Genomic DNA, 7,765 nt, shown 5'->3' on the forward strand with positions numbered 1-7,765 from the left:
GCCAAAGAGGCCCGGCCAACCACGCCCACATGTTCTGGTCTTGCCCCAGACTTGTGGAGTACTGGACAGCCTTCTTCGAGGCTATGTCCAAAGTGGTGGGGGTGAGGGTGGAGCCATGCCCGATAGTGGCGGTCTTCGGGGTTTCAGACCAGCCAGATCTATTCCTGGGGAGGAGGGCAGACGCCCTTGCCTTTGCCTCCCTGATCGCCTGCCGTAGAATCCTGTTTGGCTGGCGGTCAGCAGCACCGTCCAGAGCTGCAGACTGGCTGGCCGACCTCTCGGAATCTCTCCAAATGGAGAAAATCAAATTCGCCATCCGAGGGTCGGACGACGGCTTCCACAGAACGTGGGAGCCATTCATGCAACTGTTCCGGGACCCGTTTGTGGCCAACATACAAGAGGAAGAATAGTCGGGTGGCCAAGAATCAGGGGAAAATGGATGGGAATCGGGGGAAGGTAGCCGTGGGGGAGGGCTACGGGTTCGTTTCAGGGATTTGATGGCTAGCTAAGGCCCAAACCAAACTAAATAAATGCCAATAAACATGTGCCTCGGCCATATTGGGGAATGTAAAATATGTATGCCGGCTAAAGGGGGGAGGCCACAGTTATTATTACGAAGATGCTTACCTGTAAATATATATTGTTTTGTGGAGGGTGATATCTCTTTCCCTTTCGTTGTCTGGGTGCTCTTTGTTTTTGTTCTTTCCTTTTGTTTGAAGTTGCTCTTGAAGCTGGGGGGGTTTTGTTCATGGGGTGTTACCGCGGGTGGTTTTTAATAGAGTTAAGATGTTTATATTTTGTATTTTGTAAAAATTTCAATAAAAATTTTTTTTTTTTTTTTTTTAATGTTTTTAAAAATCATGGTTTGAAAATTAGCTCGGCTTTTTGGAGCCAGAAGTGCAAATGAAGCATCGTAAAAGTTTGGGCGAATGACTTTAATTTATATTAAGAGGATTCCCTGGGGAGTCGATAATTAAGAGACATTGTGTTCAGCTTAATAAGATGATATAGTTAACCGAGGAGCCAGGGGTTGAAAGGGAGCTGAGAAGGTTTCTGAAGAAATACAGCCAGAGATTCTGCATTATTCTGACAGGGTCAGGTAAGATTCTTTCAAACAGTCTCAAAAGATCTCTCTCTTTCTCAAAGTGGAGTTTACAAGGCATCATTTTACAGCAAGTAATGTAAGGAACCTATTTGTAAATCCTTGTCAGTCTCTTGTTTTCCTTTGTAATTTATGTGCTTTTTAGCTTTTATAAATTTTGTACCTGGGCAATTCCTGGGGGCCTATACCTTGAAGATGGACTTCCATTTTTACTTAAAAAATAAATAATCCCCCAAAAGGCTGTGCTGTTGTGCTGATATCAGCGATGGCCCCTCTTGATGTAATTGACTGTCAACCAATGGACAATTTGACGGTCCCGGGTCTCAACTCGATGCTGGTTGGTGCTGATCGTTCCAGAATGTTCCTTACTTTGTGATACTGTGTGCTTGCTTTCAGTTTTTGTTTTGATCATGAAGTTAGAGGGCCCCGGCTCTGATCTTTCTCTAAAGACCTGAAGAAAAAGACCTTTCTCTGCAGCAAAGTCCAGTCCAACACAGCTCCAGGCAGGGTGGGTTGTTTGAAAAACTTTTTTAAAATCTCATGTGGGGAACTCTAGTCTTATCTCAGTGAGACTGATAGTTATTCTTGTGGAGTTGGAAGCAAGTCAAAATTAAACAGACCTGAGGCGGATCTTCCAAGTGAAGGCCCAGGTTCATGCATGTTAAAGTGACTCCCCAGAGGGAATCCCACAGATTGAGAGTTCTGCCTGAAGGTTGCAGCCAGAAGACCCTCATTGGTCACCCAACCGGTGCTTCTCAATCACTTCACGTCCTGGAAGGACAGTTAACTGGAAAAACAACTTCAACATTCAAAGCAAGGACACCCACCTTCCATCTTATCCTCTTTTATTTTTCCCATCCTCCTCCACACATATGTCTTGTGTTAAGGTAGAGGGTGGGACGGCAAAGGGAGAAGTAATAGATTAGCTGGCCACCATTATGGTATAATTATTGCATCCCTTATCTCTATTGTAGTTATAAGTAAACAGTTGTGTGTTTCGCTTATCAATCTGGTGCCTGTAAGTCATTGGAGCAGTCAAGGGTCAAAGATCTCAGAAACGTTATCGAATTATTGGTTAATTCAATAGTGTTGCGACTCCAGAGCCTGTGGGGCTGGAATTGACCACCCACTAGCCCAGGCTGTCATAACAGTATTCCTGAGTGCTAACTGTATTTAAAAGTGGATTGTGACTCGAGATGGTTTTGTTATTTGAGTGGAAACAAAGATAGCAGTTAAGGGTGATTGTATCATTATATTGATTAGCGGGTAATTGTAAGCTATTTTCTTGTGTGATGTTAAAGATATTTTAATACTGTGTTAGCAAGAAAGTTTGTTTTAACATACCATATACCTATTTTGCATGAAATCACTCCTGGAGCATTTCATCCTTTCCTCACAACCGTACAAAATTAAAATAAAATATTGAGGTTTCTGTCCAGTATCCTAGCCACTGTTGGGGACTGGTCTGGGTTTGTAATACTGGTTTCCAGGGGAAATTCAGCAGACAGGAGACTTATGAAAACCAAAAGATAGGATTACAAAGCACTTTGGGGTCAAGGGGCACTCCAACCACCAATGAGCACAGGAAACTACAAGCTCACGAAGCCACGCCAATGCAGCAACCCCGCAAACCTTTCCGAGCTGGGCCAGGTGGGGTCACAAAACCACTCAAAACGTCAGGTGTGCGAATCAGATAACTACTCGACACGCTATGGTGCCGGTACAGCTACTCTTCAAACAGGCCAGCAGGTTTTATCGCTCATTTAAAATTCTTGCAGAGCCGCTGAAACAAAACATCTGGTTTTCGGACACTGCTGGATCTTGGAGGGACTCTACCAGTTTCTCCATAGATGCTATCGGACCTGCTGAGTATTTCTAAAACATTCTGTCTATGCATAATTTTTCATGTTGCAATTTCTGGTAAACACTGAAAATGTCATGACCACCCTGAAAACTGAAAATGCTCAGATATTTACTACAGCATCGACAGACAATTGTTCTTTTAAAAGAACAATCATCACATGACAGACATCACATTCCAAAGTGTCAGAAGTATTAAATAAAAAAGGAAAGCACTGAGTTTTATTTCTGATGGGGAAATTTGCAAACATCTGGCAATCTGAAAGCTTTGGTCACCAGACAGCAATTAAACTACGGGTGACCTCAATACTCTTCAGCCCACTTCCCTAGAAGCTGCACCGGACAGTAATTAGATCACAAGCATGCACCAGACCTCAGAAGACAGGCTCACAACACCACAATCAATCAGAAAATATACAGACAGGTAAAAACACCCTTATCCATACACATCTATCAGATATTAAATTTTGGTTACTGGCACTCATTGAAAGTACAAGTAACTCCTGCCAGTGTGACCTGTATTTTCACTGCTCGTTGTGTTAAACTGCATAACATGCCATGGCAACCATGTACAAAATAATGAGGGGAAGAGATATATAGTGGACACTATAATATTATTTCACTTGGTGGAGAATTCTAGAACCAGGGGCCATGAGGAAGAACTTTTTTTACTCAGAGGGCAGTGGGAGTCTGGAATTCACTGCCCAAGTTGGTGTTGGAGGCAGAGACCCAAAACTCTTTTGAAAATTACCTGGATGCGCACCTTAAGTGCTGTAAGATACAGAGCTATGGACCGGTGGCAGAAAATGGGATTAGAAAGAGGGCGTCCTCAGGCTGGCATGGACAAGATGGGCCAAATGGCCTCCTTCTGTACAATAACTTTTCTATGGTTCTATGGAAGAGGTGGCCAAGGAGGAAGGGGGCATGAGACTGGAGCAAGAGGTGAATCGGAAGCCGCTGAAGGTCATATGCAACTGCTGATGGCTCCTGTCCCCACAACGCAACACCACATCACCCACCTCATATCTGACAGAGAGAGAGAGGAAAATCAGATAGGCTAGAGGCAGGCAAAAGTGGCCATGCCTCTGATATGCCTTGTGCAATCCCTATTCAAAGTCTTGAGGTCAATATGAACTTCCTGTGTCACAATTACTTCTTGCAACACTTTCTCCGAGTTACTAACCACTCCTGCATTGCAACAGTGACTGCACTGAGTGCTATGCAGTGTCAAATGCTTTAGGATGTCCCAAGGTTGTGGAAAATCTACAAAAGTATTTTTAAGTCAAAGCAAAGCTCCTACATCACCAGTGACCCATCCTGAAATGAGCCACATGAGCACATGATAAGGACAAGATCAGTTTCCATTGTAATGCTTCCTTCTGGCTGTTGTGAACGGCTCCTACTATTAACAATCCATGCCTAACTCCCAACGGAGAACTGTAAATGGCACTGGCATCATCACCCAATACAGAGGAGAGCCAGAATATCACATAATTTTTGCAGTGAGCTATTTTGCGACTGATGAAGCCTATTGAAAGTTGGATTCAGGATGCAGCAGGTTGAGAATCTCGACCCTTCAGCTGTCTTTTACTTTCAGCATCGGAAATGACACAAACTTTTTGGTAGGAGGTGCCTTCATGGATGGACCTTTTCACACTTCATTTTCAGAAAGTTGCTCCCAATTATCGACGATGATGTGCTGCTGCTGTTCAGACGAACTATTAAGCTGTCTTTGAAAGTCTTTTGCTTCAAGTGCCAGACACTGACCATCTCCAACAAGAGGGAATTTATCACCTCCCCTTGATATTTAATTACATTACCACTGCTGAATCCCTACGATCGCTATTGACCAGAAATTGAACTGCACTAACCATATAAATACTGTCACTACAAGAGCAAGTCAGAGGCTAGGAATCCTGAGGCGAGTAACTCCCCTCCTGACACTCCAAAACCTGTCCACCATCTACAAGGCACAAGTCCGGAGTGTGATGGAATACTCTTCGCTTGCCTGGATGAGTGCAGCTCCAAAAACATTGAGTTCCCAATTAATTTTTTCCAATTAAGGGGCAATTGGGTTGTGGGGGCGAAACCCACGCAAACACGGAGAGAATGTGCAAACTCCACATGGATAGTGACCCAGAGCCGGGATCGAACCTGGGACTTCGGCGCCGTGAGGCAGCAATGCTAATCACTGCGCTCCAAAAACATTCACACCCTCCACCATCGATGCACAGTCACAGCCGTATGTACCATCTACAAGATACACTGCAGTAACTCACGGAGGTTCCTTCAACAAAACCTTCAAAACCCATAATCTACCACCTCGAGAAAGGCAAAGGCAGAAGATGCATGGAAAGACCACAACCTCCCAAGTCATAAAACATCCTGACTTGGAAATATAACGCCATTCCTTCACTGTCGCTAGGTCAAAATCCTGGAACTCCCTCCCGAACAGGTAACAGACAAGGGTGTACCTACCCCACACAGACTGCAGCGGTTCAAGGAGGCAGCTTACCACCACCTTCTCAGGGGCAATTCGGAATGGACAATAAATGCTGGCCTAAAAAATGCAAAGATATCGTTTCAGTTGTCAAATGGCCACAAAACATCTTCTTTGGGATTTGCTCTTACCTAAACTTCACTCCACACAATCCTCATACATTGTCGTGGTATCCAAGTCATTAGCCACTTCTGGGGAAGAGAGCAAAATAGATGGGTGGGGGTTGGAGGAAATTAAACACTGGGTGGGGGAGAAGAAAGAGAGAGAAGCAGGACGACAGCCTGAGATATGAACATACACACCCACAACAGCATACATTTATGGTACCAAACCAATTTGTCATGGAAACTCCACTTTGGGTACAATAAGCTTCACTTTTGGAAGTTCTGAGCAATACCATCTGGTAGATCAAAATACACATGGAATTGAAGGGCAAGATATTAAATAGAATGCAGACTATTCTTTCTGTTCCCAATCTGTTTAAAACCACGAAAAAAAGGTTGTTCCAATTTTCAGCTTGTTTGAAAAGAGTCTCACTGCCACAATATTACACAGGCTTTCAATAAATATCTGACCAGGTAATTAGCCAAAGCACAACATGATCAAAGACACCACATTCACAACAGTAAAGAAGTCAAGAGTGAAAATGTCAGTGTGTACACCCAGAGCAGCAACCAGCCCCATCTATAGGAGGGAGATGATGAAGTAAGGCACTCTGTGATTATAAATTAGGAGTAGGAATCAGAGTCACTGATGATAGGCTCACACTACCTGTACAGATAAGGCAGGTTGCAAATTATTTGAAATTAATAGCTGCTGTCTAGGAACAACACAAAAGCCAGGGAATATTAACACTGTGGTTTGTAAGATGGTATATTTAGAGGATAAGAAAATGTAACAATCTTTCTGATGGCTTACAATTTCAGTCTCTACATTCTGAAGCAGACTGGACGGTAAATCGTCACAAGATGAGGGGTGGGCGTGATCCTCATCTCCCAGATATTAAAACTCCCCTTTAGAACATAGCGTAGTAAGCACCTGTTCTCATTCCAGTCAAGTCCCACCCCCATCAAACTCTGGATGTTAGGATACAGCCAGCACGAACACCACAGTCACAGGCATCCAAATACAAAGCTTCATCCTCACTCAGGAGCTCTGTCTGAAGTGAAAGACATTCGTTCCCCGTTCTCTCTCACTACAAGGGTCACAAAGATACTCAAGCCACCAGAGGCAAGCCCAGATGCCAACAAAATATTGGGTTTCCATTTAACTCCCTACCATGCAACCACAAAATCTTTCTCTCGCTGCAGCATTCCTCGCCATCGGCCTCTCTCCAGACACCTCACAGCCCATTCCACACACAGATCAGGTCCACCTGCAACTGATGGCATCTCTCTCGAAAGCCTTCCTGAAGAGTGGTCATCTCTCACTCTCTCGCTGAGGGTCCCCTTCTCTGTCGCTCTGTCTGAGGGGGTCTCTCACTCGCTCTAACTCTCTCGCCGAGGGAGTCTCCCTCTCTCTCTCGCTGAGGGGGTCTCTGTCTCTCGCTGAGGAGGTATCTCTCTCTCTCGCTGAGGGGGTGTCTCTCTCTCTCTCGCTGAGGGGGTGTCTCTCTCTCTCTCTCGCTGAGGGGGTGTCCTCTCTCATCTCTCGCTGAGGGGGTGGTGTCCGCCTCTCCCTCTCCTTCGCTGAGGGGGTGGGTCTCTCTCTCCATCTCGCTTGAGGGGTGTCTCTCTCATATCCGCAGGGATGGGGGGTTGGCTCTCTCTCCTCCTCCGCAGAGGGGGGTCTCTCTCTCGTCTCGCAGAGGGTTGGGTGTCTCTCTCTCTCTCGCAGAGGGGGTCTCTCTCTCTCTCGCAGAGGGGGTCTCTCTCTCTCTCGCAGAGGGGGTGTCTCTCTCTCGCAGAGGGGGTCTCTCTCTCTCTCGCAGAGGGGGTCTCTCTCTCTCTCGCAAAGGGGGTCTCTCTCTCTCTCGCAGAGGGGGTCTCTCTCTCTCTCTCTCGCAGAGGGGGGTCCTCTCCTCTCTCGCAGAGGGGGTGTCTCTCCTCCTCGCAGAGGGGGTGTCATCTCTCTCTCGCAGAGGGGGTGTCTCTGCCTCTCCTCGCAGAGGGGGGTCTCTCTCTCTCGCAGAGGGGGGTCTTCTCCTGAGGGGTGCCTCTCTCTCGCAGAGGGGGTCTCTCTCTCTCGCAGAGGGGGTGTCTCTCTCTCTCGCAGAGGGGGTGTCTCTCTCTCTCGCAGAGGGGGTGTCTCTCTCTCTCGCAGAGGGGGTGTCTCTCTCTCTCGCAGAGGGGGTGTCTCCTCTT

The 7,765-nt window shown here is 46.1% G+C and overlaps 1 protein-coding gene across 2 annotated transcripts in view; it reads right to left on the reverse strand.

The window, feature by feature from the left end:
- Positions 1–7,765, reverse strand: part of rabgap1l (RAB GTPase activating protein 1-like) — a 698,291-nt gene that overhangs the window by 687,183 nt on the left and 3,343 nt on the right. The window contains exon 2 of one of the 2 annotated variants that reach the window (XM_038795177.1): positions 5,594–5,653. The exons of the other annotated variant lie outside the window; for it this stretch is intronic. The gene's annotated coding sequence lies outside the window, so the exon portion shown is untranslated. The remainder of the gene's footprint in view (positions 1–5,593; positions 5,654–7,765) is intronic. 2 annotated transcript variants of the gene reach the window in all.

Source organism: Scyliorhinus canicula, chromosome 4 (genome assembly GCF_902713615.1).
Source record: "Scyliorhinus canicula chromosome 4, sScyCan1.1, whole genome shotgun sequence".
NCBI classification, from domain to species: domain Eukaryota; kingdom Metazoa; phylum Chordata; class Chondrichthyes; order Carcharhiniformes; family Scyliorhinidae; genus Scyliorhinus; species Scyliorhinus canicula.